Raw genomic sequence first — 23,502 nt, forward strand, 5'->3', positions numbered from 1 at the left:
ATAGATTAAAAAAAAAAAAAAAGAGCATGTGCTTACTGGTTAAAAAAAAAAGTAAAAAAAAAATAAAAAAAAAAAAAGTGGCATGGTTTACCTTAATTTATGCAAACATCTGCAGAGTCACCACCTCAGTATGAATATAATTGAATGGAAATAGAAGCATGTCAGTCCTTGCACCTAGAACAAAATTCTACATTCTGTCCAACTGGAACTAAACAGCCATTGTACTGGGATGATTTTTATACCAGAAAGTTCTGAAATCTCACCATGCTCTTGGTCGCCACTAAATCATCTGTACTGGCACCATGTTCTCAGTTTATATTAACAAAACTGATAGTGAAAAATGCGACCAAAACCTCTACGGACATAATATGCACTTTATTATATATTGCAAAGATGGGCTTAAACCTCAAACTGGTTCCCAGAATTAAGTGTGTGGTCCAAGGTGGTTCTTATATTTAAAGCAGAAGTCATGGCAAAATTTGATTTAATTTGTAGCAGTCCTTACTCCTACTAAAACGTGCCTAAGCCTTTAGCTTTTTCTTGATATTGTGACAGTGCCAGGCCCTGCCACTTTGAAAATGTAGGAGAAAAGGACACAGGATTCACATTAAGGATTACTAGGAAACGCCAAACCAGCCTTTCTCAACCTTTTCAACAAAGAGGAACCTTTGAAATAGTTCTCCGGTCTCGGGGGAACCCCTTCTAAAAATTTTAAATCTACAACTCATAATACATTAGTGTGATGGTCAGTGGGAAGAATGGTCCTTACACTTGTGGTCATTGGGAAGAATTACCTCCTTACAGATGGCTAAAAAGATCAATGGTGTGGGAACTTATCTGAGAGGCAAAAATTGCCCAATGCTGAAGGAACCCCTAGCAACCTCTAGAGCAGTGATGGCAAACCTTGGCATCCCAGGTGTTTTGGAACTACATTTCCCATGATGCTCAACTACACTTCAGAGTGCCTGAGTATCATGGGAAATGTAGTTCCAAAACATCTGGGGTGCCAAGGTTCGCCATCACTGCTCTAGAGGAACCCTAGGGTGGAGAATGCTGTGTTTTTGGTTTTCTCTGGATTGTGTAGTCCCGGATCGGGGCCAGAAGCTTGAAGGTTCCAAAGTCTATTGGGTGGAATGGAACCTTCAATTCTGTGTCCAGATTTTACAGCATTCCTGCAGCTTGTTTAGTAAGTACACAGGTGTACAGGGTCATTATATACTCAAGCTTGAGGATAGCCCAGAGCTCCTAGTTTGGAGACACCCAGGAGTCAGAAGAGGTCCAGCCAGGAGTCAAGAGACAGAAGGTCTAACCCAGGGGTCAGAGGAGCCCCAGTCAGGAGTCAAGAGACAAGAGGTCTTGTTTCAGGAGGCAGGTGGGCACCTATCAGGATGTCAGGAGAACCCCTATCCAGAGGTCAGGAGTGGGCTGTTTGCAGGGTGCTGCAAATAAAGTCTAAGTGAGCCAAGTGAACCAGGAGAGCTGGGCAACACAGTCAGAGGAAATGATAAGATGAGCAGTTGCGCTGCTGAGAAGGGAAGCACGTGGCTCTGCATTTTCAGTTGTCTGTTCCTGATGATGTGGAAGAACCCCTGCATGGGCAACTAATGTTATATGAAATTCCTGTTTTGTTAAATAAAACTGGGCTGCCATGCCCTAAAATACAGTTTGGATTGGCACAACTCATTGGAAAAGCACCTACCACATAGTATAATCATCCCAATAAATAAAATACCAAATCTTAGATAATGTTTCATATGGGCTTTACTGGTGGCACTACAATAAAATAGCAACAATTTTGTAACGTCCAGTGCCACCACGACTCATCAAGTACACTAAAGTTGAAACCCTCAAGTGACACTGTTCCCTCCATCCATACAGGTCGACTCATAGCAAAATATCTCTGTGTGTCCTGCCTAAAAAGTGGAGCAAATCTACTCCGTGCCATTAGACTATATCATATGCTACCAACTTGAGCCTCTGTAATGACCCCTTTTCCATCTTTTGAAATAAGATCAGGACAACCAAATCATGTTCCCTTATTTTAGTAGATTATTTTGTATAAGGCCGCGTACACACGGGCGGACTGTTCGTCCAACTTTGTCCGCTGAACAGTGTTTCAGCGGACAGTCCGCTCGTGTGTGGGCTTCAGCGGACAGTTTCAGCGGACAGTCCGCTCGTGTGTAGGCTTGTTCGACAAACTAAGTTTCGCACATGCTCAGAAAGGATTTACACGGCGAAGGTTGCATTGCAGTGTATTGGACGTCGAATTTCTCGTCCCGTCGTACGTGCCGTTCACGTCATCGCGCACGCTTTCAGCGGACTGTTCGTTCTTCGTGTGTGGTCAAGTCCGCTCATGCAAATTTTGAGCGGACTGTTTGTCGGATTGTTTGACAAACTAAGTTGGGCGAACAGTCCGCCCGTGTGTACGCGGCCTTACTTTCACAATTTGTATAAGTAAAGGATTCTACTACACACACAGGGTGTTTTTCTACCAAACTATATCCTTAGTCTGCTGCCGTGAGTTACACTTTAGAGAGAAGTAAGGAGCTGTTACTTAACCACTTCCCATCCGGCCAATGCATATATACGGCCGGGTGGGAGCCGTCTACTCCTGATAGGACGTTCAGGAACGTCATTCAGGAGTAGCGGGATCGCGCGCGCCCGCGCAGCGGCGCGATCCCGATGTGCTCGTGTCACCCGGACACGGCACATCTCAGATCGGCAGGAGGGCTCTGTGATTGGCCCTCCTGATCACATGACGGCCGTGTCCAATCACGGCCGTCATGTGATGTAAACAAACAGCCGGTTGCTAGGCAATCGGCTCTCCTCTCCTCACACGGAAGTCACCGCTGAGGAGAGGAGAGCAGAACGCTGCAGCCGGCTGATGATCAGTGAGTATGGGCTGCTTTTTACAGCTTTTTACTCACTGATCATCAGTGTAGTGTAAACACACAACACACCACACAGTACAAACACAGTCCCCACACATGTCCCCAAAACACACATGTCCCCAAAACATACATGTCCCCAAATAATAAAAACACATGTCCCTAATAATAAAAACATGTCCCCCACATATGTCCCACTAAAATCACATGTCCCAATGATTATCTGCACACATATGTACGTGATCACCTGCACACATATGTACATGATCATTTGCATACATATGTCCGTGATCACACAAACCAATTATTATACACTTAACGGAATTTTTTTTACCAAAAACATGTAGCAGAATACATTTTGGCTTAAATTTATGAAAAAATTTGATTTTATTGGATTTCTTTTCAAATAGAAAAAAGAAAATATTGTTTTTTTTTCCAAATTTCCGCTATTTTTGCGCTTATATCGCAAAAAAAAAAAAACGGAGTCGTGAATAAATAACACCAAAATAAAGCTCTATTTGTGCGAACAAAATGATAACAATTTCATTTGGGTACAGTGTAGCATGACCGCGCAATTGTCACTGAAAGCGCTAGAGCGCTGAAAGCTGAAAATTGGGCTGGGAAGGAAGGGGGCGAAAGTGCCCTGTATTGTAGTGGTTAAAGAAACTGCTCAGATCCTCAAACCCCCAATATGAACATAACAGCTGGAATTTGATCATTATGGCAAATGTCCAACTTTTTCGATTCCTTCTATTTTACAGACAACCCTTCTTCAGCATTAGATCATAAAATCATCTAACAATGAATGGAAAGGTTATGGGTAGTGGTGTCGCTAGGGGGTGGCTTTTGGGGCTATAGCCCTGAATCTGGGGCCCATAGCCCCGAATCTCTGCAGGGGACCCCAAGGGGAGGAGATACTCTCTGGGGACCCTGATGTAAGTGGGAGGCTCTCTGGGGACCTAGATTTTAAGGGGGAGGCTCTCTGGGGACCCAGATTTTAAGGGGGAGGCTCTCTGGGGACCCTAATGTAAGTGGGGAGGCTCTCTGGGGACCCTAATGTAAGTGGGGAGGCTCTCTGGGGACCCTGATGTAAGTGGGGAGGCTCTATGGGGACCCTGATGTAAGTGGGGAGGCTCTCTGGGGACCCTGATGTAAGCGGGGGGCTCTCTGGGGACCCTGATGTAAGCAGGGGGCTCTCTGGGGACCCTGATGTAAGCGGGGGGCTCTCTGGGGACCCTGATGTAAGCGGGGGGCTCTCTGGGGACCCTGATGTAAGCGGGGGGCTCTCTGGGGACCCTGATGTAAGCGGGGGGCTCTCTGGGGACCCTGATGTAAGCGGGGGGCTCTCTGGGGATATATACACACACATATACATATGTTACTGTATATACATGTGTATGCCCGCCCAAACGTATGACTTTCTTTACTACGCTGCTATGGGCTCTAGCCCCAGATCTTTTGTAGACCTAGCAACGCCCCTGGTTATGGGTATAAATCTGGTGGGTTTCTCATAAACCATATCAGCGGTTTGTGGAGCTCCAATGACATTTGACTGAAAAAACACAAAGAAGGATCAGATGACAATAGGGGTCTTCAGAGGATTAGATAGTTTGAAGGGAAAAAAGGTGACCAACTGAAGTCCTGTAGTGGAATATTGTTTCCAAAGGAAGTTTCCAAAACTCCAGGCCAGTGTGATGTTCTGGATTTTTGCTTGTTACCACAGGTACCTCTGCAGTAAGTCTTCTCCTCTCATGTTCATGACTTGCTTAGTCATGAAGAGTCATATAATTCAAAAAAAAAAAAAAAAAAGGTGTAAAAGCACCTTTCCAGATTAATGTGTGTTCAGCTGCACGTGTGGGTGAACAAAAATTGTCAAAGTTGAAAATGACATCCTGACGTGTTTAGCCAAGGTGGATTAAGCTGTCGAAGTACAACCAAGGTAAACAGCATTCATTCTGATTAAATCATTTCACTGATCAACATTACAGATATAGATCATCTATATTTTACTTGGATTTCAATAATTATCTTAAAATAAAACTCCCGGGAAATAGCTAAACACAAAGATTAAACACAGCTGTTTTTTTCGTTAAAATAATAAACACATTATACTTTCCTGTTCTGTGTAATGGTTTTACACAGTGCAGTCCCGATCCTCCTCTTCTCGGGTTTCCCGCAGGCGCTTCTGGACCCTCCCTCTTGTGAAGAGGGGGGCACTCATGCATGCTTCCTCTTGAGGTGCCCCTGTGTGTCTATGGGACACTCAGAGCGTGGCTCAGTCCTGGCCCCTACTCCCTCCTCACTGGTTGTAATTGAAAGCAGTGGGTTCTGTCTCAGCCAATCAGGAGAAAGAGTCCAAGGAGAGCCTAGGCCAGTGATGGCAGAACTTGGCACCCCAGATGTTTTGGAACTACATTTCCCATGATGCTCAGCTACACTGCAGAGTGCATGAACATCATGGGAAATGTAGTTCCAAAACATCTGGGGTGCCAAGTTCTGCCATCACTGGCCTAGGCTCTCGTGCATATAGCTGCATTGGGGAGCTGAGCCCTGAAGGTTTTTTACTTTCATGCACACTTACAGGTCTAGTCCGCCCCCCAGCCTGTGACTGGACAGTGAAATGAGAAACAAAAGACTGATACGTTTACCTATTCTCAGCCTGCTCCGGTATGATCAAGGGATCCCCTGTGTCAGCCAGTGGTAGCTGCAGAGGAATGGAGAGGGCACCCAACAATGGCTGGGTAAACCAGAAGCGATGATGTCCACCAGAGGCTCCCATGGTGCAGCAATTGTCGGCAGTCCATCCTCTCCCCTGCAGCTGCCACTGGCTGAAACAGGGGAACTGGATCACGTGACTGGACCAGAGGGGGCTGAAAACAGGTAAACATATAGATCTTAGTTAGTATAGATGTTAGGCGGCTGAGAGGGCATTTTTAAAACTATTTAGGCTTTAGCTGGCATTCTACTTTAAAGGGATTTTTATAAGCAAACAGGGAAGTTAGGAGGAAGTGCTTTGCAAAATCTTATTACTGAAGAAGCAGTAGCACATGTGATTCATGGCTGATGATAACGACAGATAATGATCTGCACACACTAGTTCATACAAGATTCAAATTTGCAAATCGTTACACTAGAATATGGTAAACTCTTCCATATATGGGCTCCTTCATCAAGTAAAATCCTTGATGACCTGATCTTTGGAATGATCACCATCCACCTGAAACAACCACAAAGTAAATTGATGACTTCATCAATCTTCCTCTTGACGTTTTCAGAAGGATTATCAAAGAGAAAGCCTCAAAGACGTGGACAACTGAGTTGTGCTCCTTCTGTTTATTCCTTGTCATTTAACAGTACAATAGTGAATCAGTGATGGCCAGATCTGTTCTAATATTACTGAATAAAACAAGAAATGTGGAACTTCTTTTGAATGATGGGGGTCTACAGGGCTTTTTTTTTTTCAGAGGGAACGTGGGGGAATGCAGTTCCGGCACCTCCAGCACTGAATGCATGTAATAGCATGGGGTGTAAGGTGTGCTGGAGGGTCTGTTGATGTTGGCTTCTGGGGGATCTATTGTCCTTGATGGGGATATGCTTTTGTGTGAGGGTCTATTGTTGCTAATGCGGAATCTATTGTTGCTGGGGGGTCTTATGTTTACTGGAAGGGATCTACTGTTGAGGGATAGGTCTATTTTTACTGGCTACTGGAGGATCTATTGATGCTGGCTGCTGGGAGATCTAATGTTGCTTGGGTGGATATTTCATTACTGGGTGTGATATTTTGTAGTGGGTAGTTCACTGTTGCTGCAGGGAATCTATTGTTGTTGGGGGAGTCTATTGTTGTGTGGGGATCTATTGCTGGGATTCTATTGTTCCTGGCTGCAGGGGATCAATTTAAACATTTTCTTTTTATCATCAACATGTTCCATACAAATGATTTAGCACCACAAAATGATACTTGGTTCTGTATTCTCCAAACGGGGCAGTACTGGTAGGTGGGTAGGGGATTAAATCAAGGGACGGTGGTCAGAGGTGGGTAGGGGGCAGAGACAAGGGGTGACTCAGACGGGGGGGGGAGTTCCTGCACCTATTCTCCATGAAAAAAAAAATCCCTGGGGATCCAATTTAAAAGGCTTTCAAGGCAAAAAGCTACCACTGTTGCCCGTCAAACATGGCATCTGGGCTGATTATTGCCTTATTGTAGAACCTTGATCAAACTATTAAAGCGGGCTCCACCAACATATTAAAAAAACAATTCTACAGGCATCAGTTAAAGAGGAGTTCCCCTTAAAAAAAAAAAAAAGTCAGCAGCTACAAATACTGCAGCTGCTGACTTTTAATACTCAGACACTTACCTGTCCCAGGGTCCAGCGGTGCGGGGGAACGAAGCCCCGCTCGTCCGCCCCTCCGCTCGGCGGAACCAGCATTGCAACTGTGGGCACCTGGCTGTGGCTTCACAGCCGGGCACCCACTGTGCATGCGGGAGTGGCGGCCGCGCAGTGACCTGGGACCTGTCACGTGTCCCAGATGACTGACAGGAGGGAGGGGGCAGAGCCAAGCTCTTCCTGTGCTGAGGGGAAGTGATGTCACCAGCCCAGGCACTGACGGAGGCAGACTACGAGGGACCCCCTAGCAACAGGCATTTAGAGGTGAGTTAAAAAAAAAATCCAAATGTTTTTATTTTATTAGGAATTTAATCTTTTTTTTTTTTGTGTGGAACATTAAAATTACCTTAATGCAATGCTGCAATCCCTATTCTTACTAATAGCGCCGCTATATTTGTTATTATTTTTTTTTTAAACTAACTTTATATTTCCCTGTCTTGCGCGGTTTCATGTTGTTTGTGGGCATACGAAGCCCACAAGCATAGAGCAAAGCAATTTCTCACACATGCGCAGTAAGCTCTCAGGTTGCCATCACGACGGGCGGTGTCGGGGGATGTGCCCGCCCCATTGTGATGGCAACCACGATAAGCCTATTAAATACCGGGATTCTAGCTCTTGGCGCTGCCCAGTGACTCCTGGGAAAAGATGACCCATCTCCCAGGAGCACTAGCAAACACAGGCGCCGAGGGAAGTGACGTGAGGCGCCATGGAGAGGAAGGGGCAGATTACAAGAGACCCCATAGCAACAGCCCTGAACAAGTATGTACAAAAAAAAAATGTTTTTCCAGTTAATTAATATAAAGTTAATTTTGTGGGTGGAACTCCACTTTAAGTACTGTCCCTGCTACTATTTCTACTGGTGAGCTTACTATTCTCTGCCTCTCAGTACAGTGATCCCCTGTGAGACACCCAGCGTTCCAGTGCAAGTAGCTCCTCAGCCGCAACGGAGATATTTGAACCGTCTCCATAGAGAGCTGCAATCTCCTGTCATGTGAATTGGATGCAGGGAAAACCTGAATCCAATTCCCATAGGTTAATTCACCCCCAAATCGGTATGCAGAATGCAGTGTGAACTGTGAAATCGGATGGAATCGGTTCGCATGGGTCTAAACACCCATGTGATTCAATTCCAGTGCAGACAAAAAAAGGATCCTGCACCATATTGGTCCGAATGCGATGCGATTTCAGCCATAAAAACTGTATGGCTGGAATTCGCACTGCACAGACATTGCAAGTGATGTGCACAGGCATGCAGTGCAAATCACATTTGATGTGTGGGATTGCACAAGTGTGAACCCAGTCTTAGAGCTGCGTTTTAAAAACAAAACATTTGTATTTTTTTTAACAAAATATTTTTCAGCATTTTGCATCTAAGTCCCGGTTCACATATATGCAATGCGGGAACCAGCGCAAATCCAGTGCAGGTTCCCGCATCGCATGTCACCTGCCAGTGGTTCACACCGACACCTGCGAACCACTGCGGAGTGTCATTGCAAAGTTAATGACACACCCAGATTGGTTTGCAGATCGCAGTGCGCACTACCAAATGGTGCGGGAATCTGACGGCATGGGTGTTTCCAGTGCGCACCAAAAGAAGGGTCCAGCACCATTTTGGTGTGAATGCGATGCAAATTCAGCCGTACAATCTGTATCGCTGAATTCGCATGGCACAGACATCGCATGTGACTTGCACAGCAGATGAGAACCCACCCTCAGTGTTGATCTTCTGCAGTACCTTTCTTTTTCCATGCATGAACTCCATGACATTTACAAGGTTGGGCTTCTAGACCACATCAGACTGTGGCTGACTAATGGTCTCCATCATGTGTCACCGAGCAAATCATCATCACCTAGGCAAGGAGTAAAAAAGTGGGAGCAAGTACCCGATGAAGACTTTCCAAATGTGTAACCAAGAGGAGGAGGTGTTGAGGGTTATGCAATCTATAAAAGGAGACTGAAGGTCCACTTTAAGAATTAGTAAGCGTTGCTTGTTATTAAAGCATGTCTGACAGTCTAAGGAGTATAAATAGAAAGAAAACGTCATACAAACAAAAAAGACCATCTGGGTTTATTCTCAATCTAAACCTCAAGATTTAACAGATAGCAGATGTGTTTAAAAATCAATTACCCCTACCTATTTCCTGTCAGTAAACAAAATAGAAGTCACACATTGTTGTTCAAGTCTTGGTCAGCCTTAGAGGAAACTACAGTCAGGTCCATAAATATTGGGACATCAACATAGTTCTAATCTTTTTGACTCTATCCACCACCACAATGGATTTGAAATGAAACGAACTGCAGACTTTCAGCTTTAAATTTGAGGGAAATTTACAAATCAGGTGAACGGTGTAGGAATTACAACAGTTTGTATATGTGCCTCCCACTTTTTAAAGGGACCAAAAGTAATGGGACAATTTGCTGCTCAGCTGCTCCATGGCCAGGTGTGTGTTATTCCTTCATTATCCCATTTACATAAAAGGTCCAGAGTTCATTTCAAGTGTGCTATTTGCATTTGGAATCGGTTACTGTCAACTCTCAATATGAGATCCAAAGAGCTGTCACTATCAGTGAAGCAAACCATCATTAGGCTGAAAAAACAAAACAAACCCATCAGAGAGATAGCAAAAACATTAGGTGTGGCCAAATTAACTGTTTGGAACATCCTTAAAAAGAAAGAACGCACCGGGGAGCTCAGCAACATCAAAAAACCCAGAAGACCACGGAAAACAACTGTGGTGGATGACCGAAGAATTCTTTCCCTGGTGAAGAAAACACCCTTCACAACAGTTGGCCAGATCAAGAACATTCTCCAGGAGGTAGGTGTATGTGTGTCAAAGTCAAAAATCAAGAGAAGACTTCACCAGAATGAATACAGAGGGTTCACAACATGTAAACCATTGGTGAGCCTCAAACAGGAAGGCCAGATTAGAGTTTGCCAAACAATTTCTAAAAAAAGCCTTCACAGTTCTGGAACAACATCCTATGGACAGATGAGACCAAGATCAACTTGTACCAGAGTTATGGGAAGTGAAGAGTATGGAGAAGGAAAGGAACTGCTCATGATCCAAAGCATACCACCTCATCAGTGAAGCGTGGTGGTGGTAGTGTCATGGCATGGGCATGTATAGCTGCCAATGGAACTGGTTCTCTTGTATTTATTGATGATGTGGCTGCTGACAAAAGCAGCAGGATGAATTCTGAAGTGTTTTGGGCAATATCATCTGCTCATATTCAGCAAAATGCTTCAGAACTCACTGGATGGTGCATCACAGTGCAGATGGACAATGACCCGAAGCATACTGTAAAAGCAACCAAAGAGTTTTTTAAGTGAAAGAAGTAGAATGTTATGCAATGGCCAAGCCAATCACCTGACCTGAATCCGATCGAGCAAGACTTTCACTTGCTGAAGACAAAACTAAAGGGAAAATGCCCCAAGAACAAGCAGGAACTGAAGACAGTTGCAGTAGAGGCCTGGCAGAGCATCACCAGGGATGAAACCCAGCGTTTGGTAATGTCTATGCGTTCCACACTTCAGGCTGTAATTGACTGCAAAGGATTTGCAACCAAGTATTAAAAAATGAAAGTTTGACGGATGATTGTTAATCTGTCCCATTGCTTTTGGTCCCTTAAAAAGTGGGAGGCACATGTACAAACTGTTGTAATTCATACACTGTTCACCTGATTTGGATATAAATACCCTTAAATTAAAGCTGAAAGTCTGCAGTTTAAGCACATCTTGTCTGTTTCATTTCAAATCCATTGTGTTGGTGACTAGAGCCAAAAATATTAGAATTGTATCAATGTCCCAATATTTATGGACCTGACTGTATAAGGTTAGGTTCACACTCTGTGTATGTTGGGAAAAACGCACAAGCATCATTTGATTACAAAAAGGCTAAAGTGGATTATTTTTTAAGTATATTCTAGAATTTAACGTGGACGCTTTTTTAAGTGAAGGAAACGAATTAGGGTATATATTGTACGCATCAATCTGTTCATTCAAGAGGACAAAAGTTCAGCCAGAACTTGGCCTTTTTGATTCAGTTCTGTCATTGTAACAAGACTGACGTTTGCTAATTGGCAAACTCACACAGCACCTGCCCTGGCCTACTTTATGGCTTTCCAGCTGACAAGTACAAATCAAAATGGTGTCCACATGATATGAGTGGGTGACATGAAAGATGAGGTGTATGGAGGTGGAAGCTCTCCCATCATCAGCAATATCAGTGGAAGTACAATATATAGTGGGAGGACATCTACTGGACCTGCTGATTTAACATTGTCCAACTCATCCAACTGGCTCCTTGAGTTCATCTGATGAAAAAGAATTCCCTGACTGAAAAGAAAAAAAGTGTTTGGAAAATATGGAGAGTGCCACTGTTTAGTGCCCTGGTAGCCGTGCTGATCCAATGGCTTTAAAGTGTGGCACAAGTATTGCATTTTGATTTTCTGACCTTTTAATCTCCATGGTAGTTCTGGGTAAGTGATTTGAAGGGGGGAATTTACTAAAACTGGTGCGCATAGAATCTGCAGGGTAACCAATCAGCTTCTAACTTTAGCATGTTCAATTAAGTTTTGACAATAAAACCTAGAACCTAGAAGCTGATTGGCTACCATGCACAGCTGTACCAGTTTTGATAAATCTCCCCTGAAAAGTACTAAAATGGCAGCCCCATCTTTCTCCCATGTTTGCTTGAAATGCTTATAGGGCCTCCTATCCCTTTAAATAAATGACCATAATGCCATACACATGAGGTTGGTACGAGTTGGAGCACCTTCCTAGGGCTGCTATTAACTGGAGTTACATAACTGGATGTGTAAACCTACCTGAGTAAAAATGTTAGAACAGCTCTGCAAGATGGTGATGAGTGCTGTTGCAGCGAAGCAAGGTTGTTCCCATTTGATATACAGTAGATTGCCTCCTTCACTTTTTCCAGCTGCCGCTATTATCCTTACCTTGAGTTGGCTGGTGCCCTGTCATCCCCAGTGATGCCTACAGCCTCACACTGATCACAGCTGCTTGGTCTCAGATGTTCCCCATCTATGCTGTTTCATGCTAACTTCAATGTAAGTGTGTTGTTTATTTTAAAGAGATTTTTATTTTCTACTGACCTCAGCATACAATTTTTGGATTCTTTAGGCCTTTCACACGAGCGCCTTACATTCAGATCAGCGGGGGCCTGTGAGCTGATCCCCTCCTGATTGGAGCAGAGCTGGACAGGTCAAAAAGAGCAGACATAAACAGCCCCGCTCTGCTCTATGAGCGGCCGAGTGTAAACAGACATCCCTGCTGTTCCTTTTCTTCTGCTTTTATAGAGAAACCTGTGTCCAGTCCTATCAATACTCAATGTTCATAAATAAGTAAACATTTTCTAATTTTTATTCAAAAATAAGCCTGCTCAAGTACTAATATAGGAGATTTCACTGGTGACGTTTCTTAACGTGACACTGGTTTTACTCATCCTAGACTGATCGCCGCAGTATGTTCTCCACCATGCTCCAGAGGTCTAAGGTCTTGATGTCATCAAGGCCAATGGCTGGTTAAAAGCCATGAATTGTATGTGAGGACACCAAGGAATAGTCCGCTGGCAGAGCATGGGGGTGGGGAGGGGTGGGGGGGTGCAGGCGTCAGCTGAGGAAGAAGAGGATCAGGTAAGTAAAAGTACTTTGTTTTTCCCTAAACTAGCAGTTTACCCAAGAGGTGCAGGCTTAGATTAATAATACATACTTGAATAGAATTTGCTTTTAAACCAAAGTTTAGTGTCACTAAGACCCAATTCAACTTTTGTTGATTATTTATTTAAATTTTTTTTACGTATGCCCATTCCAGAATGGGTACGTTTTGGGATATAGAAAACTATGCTCTAAAACAAGGGAAGGCAACCTCGGCAATCCAGCTGTGGTGAAACTACAAATCCCATCATGTCTCTGCCTCTAGGAGTCATGCCTGTGATTGACAGGGTCTTGGAATGTCTCATGGGACTTGTAGTTTCAGCACAGCTGGAGGGCCGAGGTTGCTTAACCCTGTTATAGAAGTATCCTGGGGGGCAAAATATAATGGAGAGAGTTTAGTTGGGCTATAAAGGAAACGTACAGAGGGAATATGAAGGCTGCCATTGCTAATCTCTTTCCTGAAAATACCATCTCTCTGGCTGTTATGGTGATCCAATGGATTCGGTACTTCCTGAGACCCCTTTCACACAGGACGAACTCTGTTCAGTGTGTACGCCTACTCAGCAGGGGATCTCTCTGCTGATCCCCGCTGTGCAGGCGGATGACTGGTCTATGTTCACTCCGCTATGCAAAGCGGACACAGACACAGCCTGCTCTACTCTCTACGGCTGATAAAACTGGATGACAGCCAGATGGAAACGGACATGTGACTGTCATCTAATCCACCACACAGATGGGGAATTCCCATCCGTCTTTTTTTGGCGGCCTGGATTGGATCGGATGCCAATGGCTGTCATCGGAGTCCGCTGACATCCGTTGCTCAGTAGAGAGCTATGGATGGTCCGGTATGCCTGTAAAACAGACATGTGGACCCAAAATATTTGTGTGAAAGGGGCCTTATTCACTGTCCGGGAACGAACAAGCAAATTAGGAGATCTGGCTTGACAAATTATTGTAGCTAAGAAAATAAAGGTGACAGAAAAAAAAAAATACATGTACAAATAATGTATATTCTGCCTCTTTTTTGCCAAGTTTTTGCCTCTCCTTTTGGCCAAGTTTCTGCCTCTCCTTATTGCCAATAATAAAGTTATTTCTATTTCTGAAGAACAAGGTTATGCTGAGGAACAAAGCAAACAATGATGATGCCATATCAGCTGCCAAATAATTTCCATCTACATGCATTTTAACAGAAGAACACGCCTTAGAGGTTAAGCGCAATCTGCCTTATTTATACTGATATAAACATGGCTTGCATCAGAGCACATTTGTCTTTCCTCAAGCTCAAAGTAATTAGCAAAGAAACAAAAATAATTTCACATGCACCAACAGATATTTGATTTATATACAGTATAGCTATCTTTACATGCAAAGCCATATAAATAAAATGACGGCTCAAAAGATGACAGTGATTGGGCGCCCTCTTTATAGTGACATAGAAGGAGCACCCATCTTCTACACATAAAGGGGACCACGGTCTCACATTTGGTTACAGGGTTGAGGAGAATGGTGCGACCTCCAGATCTAAATGTCTGGTGCCACCACTGGCCATGTTAACTCACATTTGGTAGGCAGGACTGCCGCCAAACGCAACCCAATCAACTGAATGGGGTGGAGCTGTGCCGCCATGGAACCTCAGTCCTATCTTGGTCCTCTTCCAGGTTCAGGCAGCCCAGCCTCTGATGGTGTGTCAGCTCACTCCTGAGATGGACTATGTGATTTATGGTGTACATACAGCAGCGTACATGACCGCAACTAATGTGTACAGCTTGCTTCACACAAACCAAAGTGAATGGAAAGGGAGAGGTTGGAGAACTTATGGAGGATGTTCCAAGGAGGCAGAAAAATGCAGTAAGAAGTGATTTAGAGAAAAACTGATTACAGAACCATAAAAGGAACTTTACCCATAACGTTTTGAGATAAATTAATGTTCTTTAGCAAAAGGACAAACATTCCACGTTAATAATTATGTTACCAAAAAAAATTGTGCTTACTGGAAATTGCCTCCAGCATTGCTCCTGTTCCTGCTTGCTAAAGGCCGCCATTATGTTGAAGCCTAGAAAAGTTACTTCCTTATTAGAAAACCTCCCCCTCTCCTTGGCCTCAAAAGCTATATGTCACCTTTTTCAATTAACATTTCCAGTCTTGATTGTATCTATGTCTTGGCTTAGCTAGAGAGGAAGGCTGACAGAAGCTTTACTGTGCTGATGTTCACAGGTTGCTTTGAGGAAGAAAGGAGAGAATATCAGGGAGATAAGATAAGACACTATCCTTGTAAGTAAAGCTGGTCATACATGGAATAAAATGCGGCCAGTGTTCTGCCAAAACAGCACATCAAAATCTCCAACCACGTCACTTCCGTTGACTCTCCAACCACGTCACTTCCGTTGACTCTCCAACCACGTCACTTCCGTTGACTCTCCAACCACGTCACTTCCGTTGACTCTCCAACCACGTCACTTCCGTTGACTCTCCAACCACGTCACTTCCGTTGACTCTCCAACCACGTCACTTCCGTTGACTCTCCAACAGCAGTAACTGCTGATTTTGATGACTTGGCTGTTTTGACAGAACACCAGTAGCATATAAACAATGGTACATGACCAGTTGGCTGTTTTGATAGAACACCGGCTAAAAAGTAAAAAAAAAAAAAAAAGAAGATGTTGCTGCCATGTTGTTGGTTACTAGCAGGCGGACTAACAATGTCCCCTCATTATATTGTGTACAGTAGTGTATACGCTGCTGGTGTTCTGGGAAAAGAGCCAAGTCGTCAAAATCTGCAATTACTACTGCTGGAGAGTCACCGGAGTGTGACATGGTTGGAGATTTTGGCGAGTTTGCTGTTCTGGCAGATCACGATCTACTGATCAACTTGGGTAAAACCAGCCAGTCAGATTTTTCTACATGTGATCATGTGCTATAGCCGCTAGCAGTAATCATTGTGTTCTGAGAGTCAGGAAGGCTCCCCGCTGGCATTACACAATAGCGCTGTCATGAAAATCGCATGAAGAGATTGTCCTCCAGGTCTTCTGATTTACGATCGTCGCGGGTACGCACGATCGTACGAACGCCCTTACGTTCGTACACAGGTGCGCGTGCACGTGCGCGGTCGCGTGCGTCCGTGTTGGCGCCAAACGGCCTATTTAAACTAGCCTCTTGCCAATAGTCTTTGCTGTCTGCTCTACAGCGTTATACCTGTGAGACCTGATCCGTATTGTTTGTTCCTGTTTGACCCGGCCTGCCTGTGACCCATCTGCTATCCGCCTGCACCCGACCCCGGCTTGTTGTGACGATTCTCCTGCCTGTTCCCTTGTACTTCGTTCCTGTCTGATATCCAATCCGGCTTGCTTTGACCATCTGTCTGCTAAAGGTGAACCTGCTTATACTGAACTGTGTCATCTGCTGCAAGTAACCTGCTTGTATTGAACTGTTCACCTGCTGTAAGTGCCTGCTTATATTGAACTGCTTATCTGCTGCAAGTACCTGCTTATATTGCGCTGTTGTCTGCTTCAAGTCACTTGTCATATTGCGCTGTTCATCTGCTTCAAGTCACCTGTCTTATTGAACTGTTCACCTGCTGCAAGTGCCTGCTCATATTGAACTGTTTATCTGCTGCAAGTACTTGTGTATATTGCACTGTTCATCTGCTACAAGTTGCCTGCTTCCCTGCACTGCTTATCATCAAGTTACCTGCTCCATTGAACTGTGTTATCTGCTATAAACTACCTGCTGATCCATTCACTGTGATTACCTGCTCCACTGAACTTCACCTACCCATCCTACCCATCTGTTGATCCTGCCAGACACCTGTACCCCTCCTTACTCCTGTGTTCCCTGTTACATTGCCAGGAAACCGGTAGTGGGAGTCGTAAGGGAGGCCTCTCTCCGCAATCCGGGCTCGCTACTAGAAGGTACGTGACAAGCGCTGCAGGAGGAATTCCCCCATCAACACTGATGGGGAATTGAGCAATTTTCTCTTTCTTTCTTTCCACCCATCAAATTATCTGTGGGCTGTCGGACTCTTTTGTGTCTCCCTGCCAGCAGGTTTGTCCTGTCACTTATGCTTTTCTTTTTTTCCTGCCTAATCTGTGTTCCCTCAGCACAGTCTGTGTCATTCCTGATGATTTCCTCCCCCTTCAGCAACAGTAAATCTTAAAGTGGTTGTAAACCCTTACAGCACACTTTCACCTAAGGTAATCCTAGATTAAGGTGCTATAAATGCTGTAGGTGCTGTAAATATTTCCTAAACCTACATGGTTTAGGAGATATTTACAATTCCCCGTACAAGGATTCCTTCTGCGCATGTGTCAATGTATTCGGTGCATGAGCACTTTAGAAGGGTCACGGCATGGCGTTTTCATTAAAGGACATGCCATGGCTGGCGGCTGCTGCGCGCATGCGTGACGTCACGTCACGTGACTCCGACCAGTCACAGAGCCGGAGTCCGTGACCCCGGTAGGAAGATGGACGCTTCCAGCCAGCGAAGGAAATTGGGGGACATCGCTTGCTCCTGTGTCAGGTAAGTAACACATAATGGGTTACTATGCGAAGCATTGTAGCCCATTATGCTTTGCCTTTGCAGGGAAACAAAGAGGATGTAAACTCATCAGGGTTTACTTCCTCTTTAACCACTTCCCGACCAGCGCACGACGATGTACGTCGACAGAATGGCACAGGCAGGCATATTGGCGTACAGGTACGTCCAATATTCAATGCCGCCCTGCCATCGGGAGCGCGCCGCCGGCGGCACGCTCCCGCGCTGGTCGGGACCCCCGTGAGTCCGGTCGTGGGACCCGCGGACTCGATCGCCGCGGGCATCCCCGCGATCGTCTCACGGAGCGGCCGAATAGAGCAAATGCTGTGTAAACAACATTTGTCTATTCTGCCTAGCAACTAGTGACACTGATCTCTGCTCCATGTGATTGGAGCAGAGATCAGTGTACACTAAATGAAAGCCCAACCCCCCCACAGTTAGTAACACTCCCCTAGGAACACTTAACCCCTACACTGCCACCCACTGGTTAACCCTTTCACTGCCAGTGTCATTTACACAGGAATCACTGCATTTATATAGCAGTGATTACTGTATAAATGACAATGGTCCCAAAAATGTGTCAAAAATGTCCGATGTGTCCGCCATAATGTCACAGTTACAATAAAAATCGCAGATCGCCGCCATTACTAGTAAAAAAAATAAAAAATTATTAATAAAAATGCTATAAAACTATCCCTATTTTGTAAATGCTATAACTTTTGCGCAAACCAATCAATAATCGCTTATTGCGATTTTTTTTACCAAAAATATGTAGAAGAATACGTATCGGCCTAAACTGAGGGAAAAAATGATTTTTTTATATATTTTTGGGGGATATTTATTATAACAAAAAGTAAAAAATAATGCGTTTTTTTCAAAATTGTCGCTCTATTTTTGTTTATAGCGCAAAAAATAAAAACCGCAGGGGTGATCAAATACCACCAAAAGAAAGCTCTATTTGTGGGAAAAAAAGGACGTCAATTTTGTTTGGGAGCCACGTCGCACGACCGCGCAATTGTCAGTTAAAGCGACGCAGTGCCGAATCGCAAAAAGTGGTCTGGTCTTTGACCAGCAAATTGGTCCGGTCTGAAAGTGGTTAAAGCTGTCAGCAGATCGGCCTCTAGCGACTGATATTAGGCACAGTGCAGAGAATAGAGAGCAATTGAGCATGTGCTGGGGTGAGACAGTGTATTACTGGATTTTAAACAGTATAGGCACTTGTAAAGTTTTACACCTGCAAAAGATGCCAGCCTGGAGTGATCTAGCAGAACTTAAAGCGTAGCTGCACCCAAAAGGAAAAGCTCCACTTGTCTGCACCCTCCACTGCCAATTTTTTATTTATTTTTTTGGGGTGGGGGGGGGGGGGGGTCAGTGAGTACCTGGTTTTGACAGGTACCCACTCCCACTTCCAAGTAAGATTGCCAATCGGCGAGGCGATCTATTAGATTTCTGTTCCCTCTTTTTTGTTTTTTGTTTTCTTTACAGACTGGAGCTCCTCTTTAATTTTCTGACTAATGTTCCACTTTGAGCAGTGTATGAATTATTTTATGAGAATAAGGATATCATTTAGTGGCACTTTAATTAACCACTTGCCGACCACACTATAGACGAAAAGGTGGTTATAGCGCCGTCCTCCAGTTCTGGGAGGGAGCCCATGGATGCCCTCCCAGAATCCTGCCCTCGGGTGTGCTCTACCAGCACTGTGCCCCTTGGACACAGCTGATCACAGATAGGGGTAAATGACCAATAACAGTGCCTCCTCACCATAAGATAATCTGTGTCCAATCACAGCTGATCACATCTAAACAGACTTGCCGATTATCAGAAGTTCTTTCCTCACGCGCTGTGTCTGTGTTAGGAAAGGAGAGCCGATAACCGGCAAGGGTGTCAGTGCTTTGTTTACACTGATAATCAGAACTCTGATGATCATCAGTGCAGCCCTATCAGTGCCAATCAGCGCCCATCAGTGCCCATCAGTGCAGCCTCATCAGCACACTTCAGTGAAGAAGAAAAATTACTTGTTTGCAAAATTGTATAACAGAAACTAAGAAAGACATTTTTCTAAAATGTTTGTCTTTTTTTCATTTGTTTACCAAAAAATAAAAAAACCCGGTAGTGATTGAATACCACCAAAAGAAAGCTCTGTCTCAAAAATTTTATACGGGCACAGTGTTGCATGACTGTGCAATTGTCAAAGTGTAACAGCGTTAAAAGGTGAAAATTGGCCTGGGCAGGAAGTGCGTGAAAAAGTGTGCCATTTGTTTAACCACTTCCCGCCCAAAGACGTCATATGAATTTAGGCATCATTCAGATATCCTTGTTTTCAGCCCGCGATTCTGTGCACCTGAGTTCTGAGTAATTTTCTAGTAGAAAAAAATGATGATTTTTACATGTAGGAGAGAAGTGCCAGAATAGGCCTGGTATGGAAGTGGTTAAAAAGGAAACATTCTTATGAATTCCTACAAAACTCTAGGGGCCTGGCAATGAGCCTGTCACCGTAATACAGGTCACCAGAGCATTCCAATGAATTAACGTCTTTGTTAGAATGCGGACATTCTTGTTGCAGCCAATAATGTGTGGGAAAGTCTCACATAACAAATCATCATTTCAGCAACATGCTTCGGCTACAACACAAATGGCCGGGCACACAACTGACAAAAACAAAAAAAAACTTTCCTGATGTTATGTTGTGTCTGCCCATGGTAGACTTCAGATGGTGGTTGGATGACAGCCAATAATCTGAAGGCCAAAGCAGCTTCTTCTACTCACACAGATTTGTGTTACACAAGATTATGTATATTGGAGGCACTTACCTCAAAGAAACCATAGGCTACTTCTGAAATATTCCAACACATCCTGAAACCCAGGAAAGAGTAAACTGAGACAACTATCTAATATCTACAAACACTTTGAGAAGATTTACCCCTCCTATAACAAAGGCACGAACCCTAAGGTCTACAATATAGCCGAAGGGGGCCGTTCACACACTTTATGTGGTGTCTAATTGAATGTAGCATGCCCATTCAAGTCCTTGGGGCCTAACCGCAACCATTACAGCACATTGGCTTCATTGAAAATTGCCATTTAGCAAAAATAAATAAAAAAAAGGCATTCAGGAGGCAGATGGATTACCTCCTGAATGCCTGGCAGCTGCTACTTAGCTACACCCTGAAAAGCGATCAACCACAGATTGCATTTCAGAGGATAGGTAACTTAGTCCCCTTGTATATGGGGCCATCCAGCTGCAGTGTACTCATCACAGACAGGTGCAGCGTCCACCCCTGTTGCAGGCATTCTGTCATGGTCTGTAGCAGGATGCGGTTGGTTCGGGCCATACACTGGGTCAAGTGGTACCAGCATATAGGGCCCTGTCCTAGGGCTGTGGGAAAAAATAAATAAATCGATTTTAAATCTTGAATCGAGTTGAGAGGTCAAATAGATTCAACATTTGAGCAAATAGATTTTTTAGATTTTTAATTTTTTTTCACCAGGACCAGCGCTAACACTGCGCCGGTCCTGAGGGGCTGCGGGCAGGAGTTTTTAGGCGCGGCGGCGGCTTTGGCCTAGTCTGCAAGGCGGGACACCGCAGACTAGGCCGAAGCTGCGGCCTCGCCTGAAAACTCCTGCCCGCAGCTCCACAGGACCGGCACGGTGTCCATCAAAAAAAAAAAAATCTATTTGAATCGTGAATCACCCCTCTTTTTTTTTTTTTTTTTTTTTTTTTAGAAAATCGCCCAGCTCTACCCTGTCCATTCAGGGATGAAAGTTCAAAATGCAAGTCATTCCGGACCTTTGTCCCTGAACAGACCCGGCCCTAAATGCAATGTCGGCTTTCGTTTTAAATAGTGGAGAGTGGAGAGGGATTAGAACGTCAGTCAGGTTTTTATTGTCGTCTGTGCCCCCGTTAGGGTGATTCACTTTCTATCTAGTCAACCGAATATTTTTCTTGGTAAATTATTTGGTCAGAAATCAGTATTAGGATTTACCGTATTTATCGGCATATAACACACGCAGGTGTATAACACGCACCCCAAGTTTAGGAGGGAATTTTAAGGAAAAAAAAACTTACATTTAAATGCCCATCATTGTAGCCTTGTCAATGTAATTTGCAGCCTTGTCAGTGTCATTTGCAGCCTTGTCAGTGTCATTTGCAGCCTTGTCATTGCAGCCTTGTCAGCGTCATTTGCAGCCTTGTCAGTGAAGCTTTGCCGTTTAAAAATGGTGCCGCCGAGATACAGAGCCAGATGTCCTGTGTATCTCGGCGGCGTTCGATAGCTTTCGACCGATCTCGGACGCTTTCAGCGGAACTGTGAGAGCAGCCGAGAGGCTCACAAACGGCAGTGGATCGACGTATAACACACACCCACGATTTCCCCGATTTAAAAAAAAAAGTGCGTGTTATACGCCGATAAATACGGTACATAAGATATAGCACCAACATCCCGTCTAGGGCGCCCTCTGTCGAAGTCGGAAGTGACAAAACGCGTCAGGGTGTGGCTTACACAACGTTCCCCGGAAGTGACAGCTGCGTTCCACCGCTAACCAGACCCAGGAAGTGACACAGTGTCAGCAGGGAAACACATGGGGAAAGTTCCTGGCGTCCATATAATACGGTGACAGAACACACTGTTGTTCATATGCTTTTTCTTCTTTATTAAATGTACACAGATTATTATAGGGGCTTTATGCTTGTGTGACCATTAACCAAATAAAATAGAATTACGCTATGTGCAAATCTTTTTGTATTCTATGACGTTTTTGGAAGCACTTATGGCAGTTGGACCCTGGTGGATGATAATGGAATTATGGTAGACAAGAGAGGGACTATTCCCTTAAAGGCGCTTGTTTCAGATTTGTCTGGTGAGTTTAACCCCCTGAGGGGATACGAGCTACACGTGGTGAAATACTGGTGCAATCCTGGTGGATGGAGTATTTACAGCACTTATGACGAACACCACTATCACCTTACAACGCTGATCAAACCACCATTGTCACCCTTTCTGCACAGCTTAATGATTTTATGTATATGCTGCTATTTTGGACATCACTTTTAGCGCTGTTTTAGTACTGATATTAGCAGGACTTGGACTGATTTTTATTTGTGTACTACTTGTTTTACGATTGTTTTAATTTTAAACGGCTGCTGCTCTATAGACCTTTGCGATTACTTTGATTAATTCGATAGGTCATATATTTTTACTATTATTAATCTTTGGAAATTTTGGGTCTGCTGAAATAGGCGCTGAGTGGGGTATTGTGGGCCTTTTTAATGCACCTTTGTTTCATGTAAAAATATATATACAAAATAAATTAAGAAAATGTGTATATATTTTTTACATATTGTTGTTTCAATGCTTTGCACCTATAAAGTCCCATATCTCCTAAATGTTTCTTCTCGACTATTTTTCCTGTTTACTGTTATCACTGAAAGTCAAAGTAAAAGAAGATTGTGTTGTCCTTTGGAGGGATTTCCTTTCACTTCCTGTTTTGGCTAAGGGACAGGAAGTGAAGATGACCCGGGTGGCAAAAAAACAAAACTGGCAGGGGTCATAAACCCCCCCCACCCCCCCTTACTCTATCCAAAACAACCAAAAAAACTGTATGCAAAGATGTAAGAAGATTGAAAAAAAAACAGACCCCCCCCAGCCAATAGTGTGAGCCTAGGCTTCATTTACATGGTCGTAAAAAGTCACTGATGTTATTAAATGTGTTTTCTCGGATGAAATTTCCTGCATAATGATTAGTAAAATACTTTTGTATAGATGTGTTTGAGAATTAATTTTCCCCTTTGTTTAGACTTACTTTATGCACTTACAAACGTGTATACGTGCGTTTATATGCGAAAGCGCATAAAAGGGCATGTTCTTAGATGCAGATTTTTGGGCTCTGTTATGGATCTGAAAGCAGCTCAGGTTTACACACCTGTGTGAATGACTCCATTGAAAACAATGCAACTGTGTTCAGATTTGTAATGAAAAAACAACAACTCTATATGCGGTTTTTATGGCCGTGTGAATGAAGCCTA

General features: G+C 44.0%; 1 protein-coding gene across 2 annotated transcripts in view; it reads right to left on the bottom strand.

The window, feature by feature from the left end:
• PRXL2A (peroxiredoxin like 2A) overlaps positions 1-23,502 on the bottom strand; it is an 89,506-nt gene that overhangs the window by 39,845 nt on the left and 26,159 nt on the right. The window lies entirely within an intron of this gene.

This window comes from Lithobates pipiens, unplaced genomic scaffold, assembly GCF_037356315.1.
Source record: "Lithobates pipiens isolate NorthernLeopardFrog02 unplaced genomic scaffold, aLitPip1_a1.2 Scaffold_25, whole genome shotgun sequence".
Classification (NCBI taxonomy): domain Eukaryota; kingdom Metazoa; phylum Chordata; class Amphibia; order Anura; family Ranidae; genus Lithobates; species Lithobates pipiens.